The sequence below is a fragment of the Camelina sativa genome, chromosome 7 (genome assembly GCF_000633955.1).
Source record: "Camelina sativa cultivar DH55 chromosome 7, Cs, whole genome shotgun sequence".
Taxonomy (NCBI): domain Eukaryota; kingdom Viridiplantae; phylum Streptophyta; class Magnoliopsida; order Brassicales; family Brassicaceae; genus Camelina; species Camelina sativa.
This window is the reverse complement of record NC_025691.1, coordinates 5,556,007-5,565,367: the sequence shown is the minus strand read 5'-3', so window position 1 is coordinate 5,565,367 and position 9,361 is coordinate 5,556,007. Positions and strand designations below refer to the sequence as shown.

General features: G+C 33.4%; 1 long non-coding RNA gene across 1 annotated transcript; it reads right to left on the bottom strand.

Moving 5' to 3' along the window:
- LOC104700416 lies at positions 7,191–9,099 on the bottom strand. The gene is made up of 5 exons (XR_753578.2): positions 8,981–9,099; positions 8,673–8,880; positions 8,365–8,580; positions 7,682–7,744; positions 7,191–7,572 (listed from the first exon to the last, which is right to left on the bottom strand). It is a non-coding gene; the product is annotated as an uncharacterized LOC104700416 (long non-coding RNA).

Genomic DNA, 9,361 nt, shown 5'->3' with positions numbered 1-9,361 from the left:
AAAAACCCCCCCCCCCCCATTCTGAATCAATCTCAAGGTCTACTCGAGCTGCTCTTTGATCCCAAGCCATGCACATCCCATAGTAAGCTCCCACAATTCTGCTAACGGGGTTGAACACCTCCCAAAATTAAGCACAAAACCACCCCGCCAATCTCTTTTGTCATGTTCTACTTGTCTAGACATTTATCGAGATTTGTCAATACATGATGTACATCAGCCACGCGGACATATCAGATGGAAATTGCATTTTCTGCAATAAACTCTATTACACATTTTTTTGGTAGAATATCTGGAGGCAAAAGCCTCCCGTAATTTATTGAAATTTTAAAAAGTTACAAATATATTTTTTGAGTACGTGAAAGTCTTTGAATATCATCTCTCAAAAGAGAAACAAGAAAATTTGGAATAAAAACAAAAGTATGAAAATCTAACGATAGCGAATACGCATAATTCGCTAATTCGTCGACAGAACAATTAGTTTCTCTATACACATAAGGAATACAGACTATCTAATGCGTATTCGCTAATTCGTCTACAGATTAATTAGCTTCTCTATACACATAAGGAATACAGATTATCTAATCCCTTGAAATAAAGTCATGGTAGAAGTGTACTAAAAAAGAGAACATATGATAGTAATTATCCCTGTCTTAAGAAACCCCACCACCATCCTGAATCAATCTCAAGGTCTATCCGAGCTGCTCTTTGATTCCAAGCCATGCACAGCCCATAGTAAGCTTCCACAGTTCTGCTAAAGGGGCTGAACACCTCCCAAAATTAAGCGCAAAACCACCCCGCTAATCTCCTTTCTCATATCGCAATACACCCCCATATGTCGTTGGACCGAGATTACCATGCAAAGCCCCGTCCATATTCACTTTTAACCAATCGAGTTCTGGTAGCCCCCAACATATCATTCGCTCCACTTTACCTAGCATCAATCCAACCCTCTTCACAGTTTCGATTTGCTTTGACCACTTATTGTGCAATATCTTTAAGAAATTTAATTTTATCTTTGCAATTTACCTATCTCGTCAAAGACATTACCACACCACCACTTCCAACCCCACCATACTGCCATAGCAAAAGTTATTGACCAAGATATGTCATATGTATTCACCCTCCTCCCTCCCACTCAAATGATCATACAACCATTCCAAGAAAGTCTGAGAAAAAAACTCATTCCTCTTCCGCATCGGTACAAGCCTCATCCAAACTCCTAACATAGCAGGACAATCTCTCAGGACATGTAAAGTTATCTCCAATCCTTTCTTACATACCGTACACACATTATAGTCACATAAATGTCGTCTATGTCTTTCAGCATTCACCATAAGAACTTGCTGCCCTGCTAACCATAAGAAAAACTCTCACTCACTCCAGAGCAGCGATTCTCTAGATTCGACTAAAGAAAACTGACATGTTTAGTCTTGGAGTCTCATCTCGGGTAATCATATCATATGTTGAGTTCACCATAAATTTACCATCTGAAGTCCTCCCCCATGACAGCTTATCCTTCGCCCTAGTAAAACTATCAAGAACTACAACCTTTAGCTCCTCTTGCTTATGCATAGGTAAATGCAAAGCAATTTGAGACATATCCTAGCCTAGTCCATCAATCCATCAATCCATAAATCTCGTGCCAACACTAAATCATTGTTAGGACAAAGCCCACCCATACTACTCTTTGTGAGTGTATCCCTCGATAACTATCTATCTGCCCAAAATCAGATAGATCTCCCATCACTAACCATCCAAATATGTCTTGGCCCATTCACCTCTCTCAAACCAACCCCCACAATCCTCCATGTTGAAGACAAGTTACTATTCACAGCAATCCAAGATATAGACAACCCACTTTATACTTGCTTTTCACCATTCTAGCCCAGAGTTTATCTTTATCATTAATCAGTTTCCGACCTACCTTTGCTATGAGTCCCATATTCATATCCTTAGATGCTCGAATACCCAAAAAACCTTCAGACTTAGGTAGACACATCTTAACCAAACTGAGAAAGTGTTGTTTCCTCTATTCTGTTGTAGTACCCCACAAGAAAGATCTTGCAGTTTTATCCAACAGGGCTAGTATAGACTGAGGCAAGATTATAGTGGACATCGAATGAACATGTATAAATGATAACACTGCTCTAGTTAGCTTCAACCGACCTGCAAAACGAAGTACCCGACCTTTCCACCCAGCTAGTTTCAATGAAACTTGTTCCAAAATATTATTAAATATCCCTTTATTCATGCGCTTGTGAAGCACTGACATCCCCAGGTATTTCCCCATATCCCTAGTAGATTGAATCTCGCTTTCATCACTTATCAACTTTCCCAAATTTATGGAAAAGTTATGAGAGAAAAAAAAATTTGATTTCTCAAGGCTTACTTTTTGCCCCAATGTTGTGCAAAAAGCTCCCAACACACATGTAACACTTTTTATTTTCTCTACCGAAGCCTCAACAAACAAGATATGGTCGTCCGCAAACAAAATATGTGAAAGTTGTGGTTGTCCCTTAGATAAGCTTATTGGTTTCCATCTTTTTTACTGAGCGGTCAATCATTTGACACAACCTTTCCATGCACAAGACAAACAAATATAGAGATAGAGGGTCTTCCTGGCGAAGTCCACTTTGAGGTTTCAAAGAGTTTATCATTACTCAGACGTCCTGAGATAAAACTAGGTGTAGCTGGACCTATGAGTTTCGAAATCATACTCTTAAGCCTCTCCACCATAATCTTTATGATAGTCTTAAACAAGACATTGCACAAACTAATTGGTTTGAATTGGCTAATCTGATCCAGTTTCATCACTTTAGCTATCAAAAACACTAATGCATCATTCATGTCAGGCGGTAAGACCCCTGTTTTTAAGAACTCTAACACAAACTTCACCACTGAATCACTAACAACATTCCAACACTCCTGATAAAAGATTGATTGGAACCCATCTGGTTTTAGAGACTTGAAGCTACCCATACTCCAAACTGCCTTCTCTATCTTCCCAGTCGTGAATGGCTTACTCAAAAATATACAGTCAGCTTGTGTAAGCCGCGTGAAACCATCTCTTAGGAGCATATCAACTACAACATCAACACCATTCATTGAATACAGACGTTGATAGTACTCAATCGCTTATTTTTCTAATTCCTGAGAATCAAACACCCATCAATCCTTATCATTTTTCAGACTCTCAATCTGATTCCTCCTTCGTCTAATGATTGTTGAAGTATGGAAAAAAAAACTGGTATTTTATGTCTCCTATAGCAATCATTTTTCTTTCGACTTTTGAAACCATAGAAGCTCCTCTTGTTCAAGTAATACATCAAATTCTTTAATCAATCCCTCCTCTTTGACAAGCAGTGCATCAGTCTGAGTAATATCCAACAAATCTTGAACAGTTTTCATCTCATCCACCAACTGTTCTTTATGCCGCTGAACATCTCCAAAAACCTCTTTATTCTACTTTCGTAAGACCAACCGCAGCTCTAATTATGCTTCTGCTGTTTTCACCTCACCCTTCCATGACGTTGATACCAACTCTTTGAAGCTGTCGTGCTTCAGCCAAGCCGCCTCAAACTGAAATGGTCTTCTCCTTGGGTCTCCTTTTATTTCTGGTTAGAGTTGCACATACAATGGTGCATGATCAGAAGAGAAGAAGGAAATAAGTTTCATTGTAGCCTCTTGCCACTACAACCAGGTTTGAGCAAAACACAGAACTCGATCCTACCTCTTAGCTACAAAAATTGCTTCAACCCTTTCTCTTCTCAATGTAAATTGGTTACCTTGAAAACCAAGATCAATGAGATAATGGTCATTGATCCATTCTCCAAATGCCAATGAATCTGCTGAGAGACAACCATTACCTCCAGTTCGCTAATCTACTATAACAATTGTATTAAAATCCCCACCAATTAACACTGGACCAGTAATGCCATTAATGACCTCTTTGAACTTTTCCCATAACCTAATTCTTCGACTAACAGTGGGAGCTGCATAGAACATAATCAAATTAAGAACCTCCAACCCATTCTCAATTTTTGCATGAATTAACTGCTCAGGCGACTCGACAATATCTATCTCTTCAATATTTGATCTGGACAACAACCACAAACCTCCATGCTGTCCCACCACATCCACTCTAAAAGAGTTCCCAAAACCCAGTCTTTGACAAATTTGACCTGATCTGTTGCCTCCTACCTGAGTTTCGAACAAAGCCAAAACAGCGGTATGAAATATTTTTAGGATATAATGGATTGACCTTCTAAAAGTGGGTTTATTCGCCCCGACAATTCCATTGCAAGCAATTCATCTTACCACCTCTAATACAAATTTGAACCAGTAGGGATAGCTATTGTGCGGTATGATTCACCGTCTTCTCCACTGATGATTCACTCCGCATCACTATTCAACCACCAGAATTTGCAGCGTCTTCTCACCTACTAAGAGAGAATACCCCCCCCCCCTCATTCTCAGTAAACCTCCCGCGCAACCCATGTTTTTTCTCTCAACACTAAGGCCTTGAATGGCAAGTAGATTCTACTATAGTTTTTGGATTTTGTTTTTCAAAAACCAATTTTTTCTCCATTCAAGATTTTACATTAAATAGATTTCCTAAAAAATAGGAAAACTAGTTTTTAGCTTTTCTTTACAAATATTAACAAAAACTAGAATCCACATAATTACAAATTTTAGGGAAAACTTACGATTCTTTTTATTTTTTTATGTTTCTTTATGTAATTATTTTAAAAATAACTTTCTTACAAAAAACTAAAATCTCAAAAATCAAAAACCAAAAACTAAAAACCAAAATCTATAATCTAAAAGCCATTTAAAAACCATCTTCCATTCATGGCCTAAGTCACTTGCCGTTTGTAGAGATCTTAATTTTCTCTCTTAATGATCCAAAAACCAATCCCCGCATGGGCCGATAATTTGTTGATTTGTGGGGCCTAGATCCATTAGGAAGTCCTGTGCTCCTCTCTTGGGCCTCAAAACGTGTCCCTTTATCCTTATTCAAACTTCATCCCACTAAACTGGATTTTGCTTGCGTAATACTCCTTCCCTACCTGATTCGATATACACTCGTTTTCCTTATTCTCCTCCGATATTTTTGAACATTCCATTATCGCCTCAATTATTGAAGCAAGAAACAAAGATTAATACGCAATGCGGAAGCATAAACAAAATACATCAAGCAGTCGAACAAGTCAAAGTAAAATTAACAAGACTCGTGCAGCCATGACTCATAAGTGTATCTCTTTGTTAAACAAAGAAACTTTACAATTTCAAAATTACTCTATTCCACATTTTTGTTCTACCTTTTTTCACAAAATGATGTTTTTCAGAAAATGTGTTTTTTCCCATAAATGTTGCATGACTTTTTTACGCATTATTTTTTATTTGTAATCGCTTGTATCAGCATTTTTATCTTTTTGCTTTGTTTATATGTATATACTAGATTAGCATAGGTTAAAATTTATTTTATTTATATTGTAATTTTTATATAAAATATAATTTATGTGATTGTTTTTAAAAGTTGTTAAAAGTTTTTTTTTGGATAAAATATCATGCAATAAAATCATATGCTAAATATGATGGCTTGAAAAAAAATACATATTTTGTACGTTTTATGTTGTTAATGATTCTAGATAAGTACCCGTGCTTTAACACTGGTTAAATTTTATTTTATATAAAATTTTGTATATTTTATATTTTAAAATAAAATTTTAATATGTTGTATTAGTTTGTGTATGTCAAGTTATTTCAACAACGTATATTCTACATCATGACTTGAATGTCATTATAAGACATAATTTTGTAATTTTGGTTTTTAAAAAGCGAGTTATTATATTATGAGTAATTTAATATATTGTTATTCTTTTTGTTTTAATATACTTGGTTTCTTGAAATTCTTTCATATTATATTGACATTGCTATAACAAATTAATTTAGAGTGTTTATAGTTTCTAACTTTTATATCAAGTTTCAATATATTAAAAAAATATTTCGAAATAAATTATTTTAAGTTTATTATATTATATAAAATTATAAAATCAACAAAAAAAATATGAAATTGAATTTCAATATTCAAATTTTGACATATTACTCAGTAAAATTTTTAATTCAATAGATATTATTTTTAAAGAATAATATTACTAAAGCTTGAATATTTTATAGATTGAACAATTTATATTTATTTTTAAACATTCAACTTATGATATATCTAGAAATAAAACTATTTATTAATTATAATAAATAATATGATAATTTACTTGTTTAACAAAATAAACTCATATATAAAAAAGAGAGTTGAAGTACAATGATAATTAACAAATTAATATATTAAGTTAGATAACAAAAGATTTTATTTGATGAATAATTTAATAAAAAATAATAATATGGTAAGTTAGATGATATGATTCTTTAATATTCTCTTTAAGATTTTGACAGTAATATAATTTTCCAAAAATAAATTAAATTTGCACCGACTATTTAATTTGTAACCAATTAATTTATCAATTAGTGTATAATTTATTTGTAACTAACTTATTAAAATTATATAGTCTACAAAACTAATATTGTGTTCTTCCATTTTATTATAAAGGATATACATCTGCATTTAAATGTATATCATATCAAAATGATTAAAATGGATTCACCACATTCTTCTACATATTTGGTCGGATGGATTGATAGACAAGTTCGGGATCAGCTCCTGGCGATTGGTCGTTTGGGGGATCGCCGGTACGATGAGGCCTTTCAAGTGTAGCTACTCCGTGTGTTTAGTTCTTTTTTCTAATCTCTGAATCAATGTTTTGGTTTCAGTTATAAACTCTCAGCCTTTGCTGCACTAGTTGTATCACTCTATTTTCTCTTTTAAATATAATTTAATATTATTTAAAAAAAATATATATTTTTATGATCTTAATTTAATTTACAACTAAATAATTTTAACGAAAACTAATCGCGATTCTAGGTTCTGACGGAAAGCGGATTCCAATATTGTCTTGCCAAAATTGTGAATTCACAGTTTTGACAGATTTAAACGTAATTAGTTTTTTTTTTTTCGGTGGAAGACTGTATTCTCCAATATTCTTCCCTAATTTGTTTATTATATGGTTTTGGCAAAAAAAATGCAGTCGACATTTCTTTTGTTACTTTCTATGGGAAAACAGTAGTTTGCGATATTGGTGAGAAAAACAAAATTCCGCGATTTTGGTTTTTGACAGAAAAAATCAATGATTTGTGGGTTTTAGCGAAAATGATATAATTGACCTGCTTTATGATCTCAATTTAACATTTTGTAACATAAAAGAAAACCCAACACATAAAGTAAATAGACGCGTACGAGCATCACCGACACACAAAAGTCTCGGCTCAAGCATCTGGCGTGTAGGAGAAACCATTGACAGTGAGATCTCCATCAACACAAATGGTCTGTCCAGTAATATACGACGCTGCAGGTAGACACAGAAAAGCCACAAGTGATGCAACCTCTTTAGGCTCTCCGGCGCGACCAAGTGGAGTTCTACTAACTAAATTCTTCTCGTAACCGGCGTCTTCAAAAAACTGGTTTTTTTTTCACAAGATTGTAAGTCATAAGAATGAAAGTGTATGATGTTAACTGGAAGTTAAAAACAAATTTTAAAAATGGGCTGGAGAGGGTTTCATTAATTACTGGTTCTAATGCCATCTCTTGCCCATTCACATGCCAAATTTTTTGCTAGTTGATTCAAAGCGGCTGCACATACAGACAACCAAAAAGATAAACCACGTACGAGACCTTTATTGAAATGAGTGTAAGTATAGTGATCCATTAATATAATTTAATAAATAGCATAACTGGTGCTTACGTACCAATCGATACCTCTTTCTAAGCTTGATATATGTTGGGTTAAAAGTATTTGTGTTTTCTAGGTTATGAATCTCAATTATAAGTTAAGATGATTAGAATTAGTATAATTTTGCAGTACCTATTTTTCTGACTAGTATACGTATTAGAAAAGATCTTATACGATTTTTACTTTTTTTTTTAATTTAAACAATTTTTATTGTTTTAAACAATTCATATGTTCATATACGTAATAAAAATATTTTTATAGTTAGAATTAATTTTTATTTTTTTTAGAATTATTTTCTTACTTTTTTAAATATTACTTATTCAATTTTTATTTTTTATCATTATCTTTTATTTTACACAAATTTTTATTCGATAATCAAATCAATTAATTCTTTAACAAAAACAAAAACAAAAATTTTATTCGATAAAATTAAAACCAAACTTTATGTAAGAAGATATCAATACTAGTGCATCTAGTATAATAGAAATTCTCTCTATTGATTAATAGTCAGTGTATGTACCTTTCGTTAAACTATAGATGGATCCACACTCCATTGATACAACCCCTGCAACTGAGGAAATAAAGATGATGCTTCCAAATTTAGAAGCTTTAAGGAGAGGATGTGAAAGTTGGCTAAGATGATAAGCAGATTCCAAGTTTGTTGACATATGGATGGAGAAATCGTGTGACACATATTCAATTGTTGGCTTTGTACGAACCAGCCAACGTTGTTAACCTATGTTGAACAAAGATAAATCTATATGTACTTAGTAGGTACATTTCCTATATGAGAATATGCTTAGTTTCTTTAAGGTAAGATTAACTCACAAGAATGTTCAGCTTGCCATCAAACATCTTTGAGACGGTGTGCATAAGTGTTTCCCTTTCAGAATGACAGGATACATCACAGATTGAACCGCTGACTTGAAACCCTTTCTTTTTCCATTCGCTTAAACTTTGATTGAGGATTGTTTCAGATATATCGCATACATAGATTCTAGCTCCAAGACCAGCTAGCTCCTCTACGATAGCATGCCTACATCATTCCAATAAAAAATATATATATAACAACGTCTTAATAAAATCCAGAACAATGGGTCACAAATATGATATAGCTAGAGATTAGAAAGACCAACCCAATTCCGATGCCTCCACCAGTTACAAGAGCAGTCATACCTTGAAGACTCCATCATTTATCCATTTTTTTTTTTGTGTGTGCCTGTGAGTATCAATGACTAGAGATATAAAACATGTTATATAGAGAGACAAATAAAATAATATAATACTAGCTGGTGACCTTTCGGAGAGCGGATACATGATGCGGCAATTAAAGAAAAATGTCGATGACGCAAAATAAAAAGAAATTATATCAAAAGAAAATAAATTAAAATTTGATAAAGATAAATCAAGTAAATTATTTACACACAAAAAAATAGTATTCTGATTTATACTCGTGTAAATGTTTCAAAATAAATGAATTTCTTGTCTGTGTTATATTATTTTATGTGAATATCGAA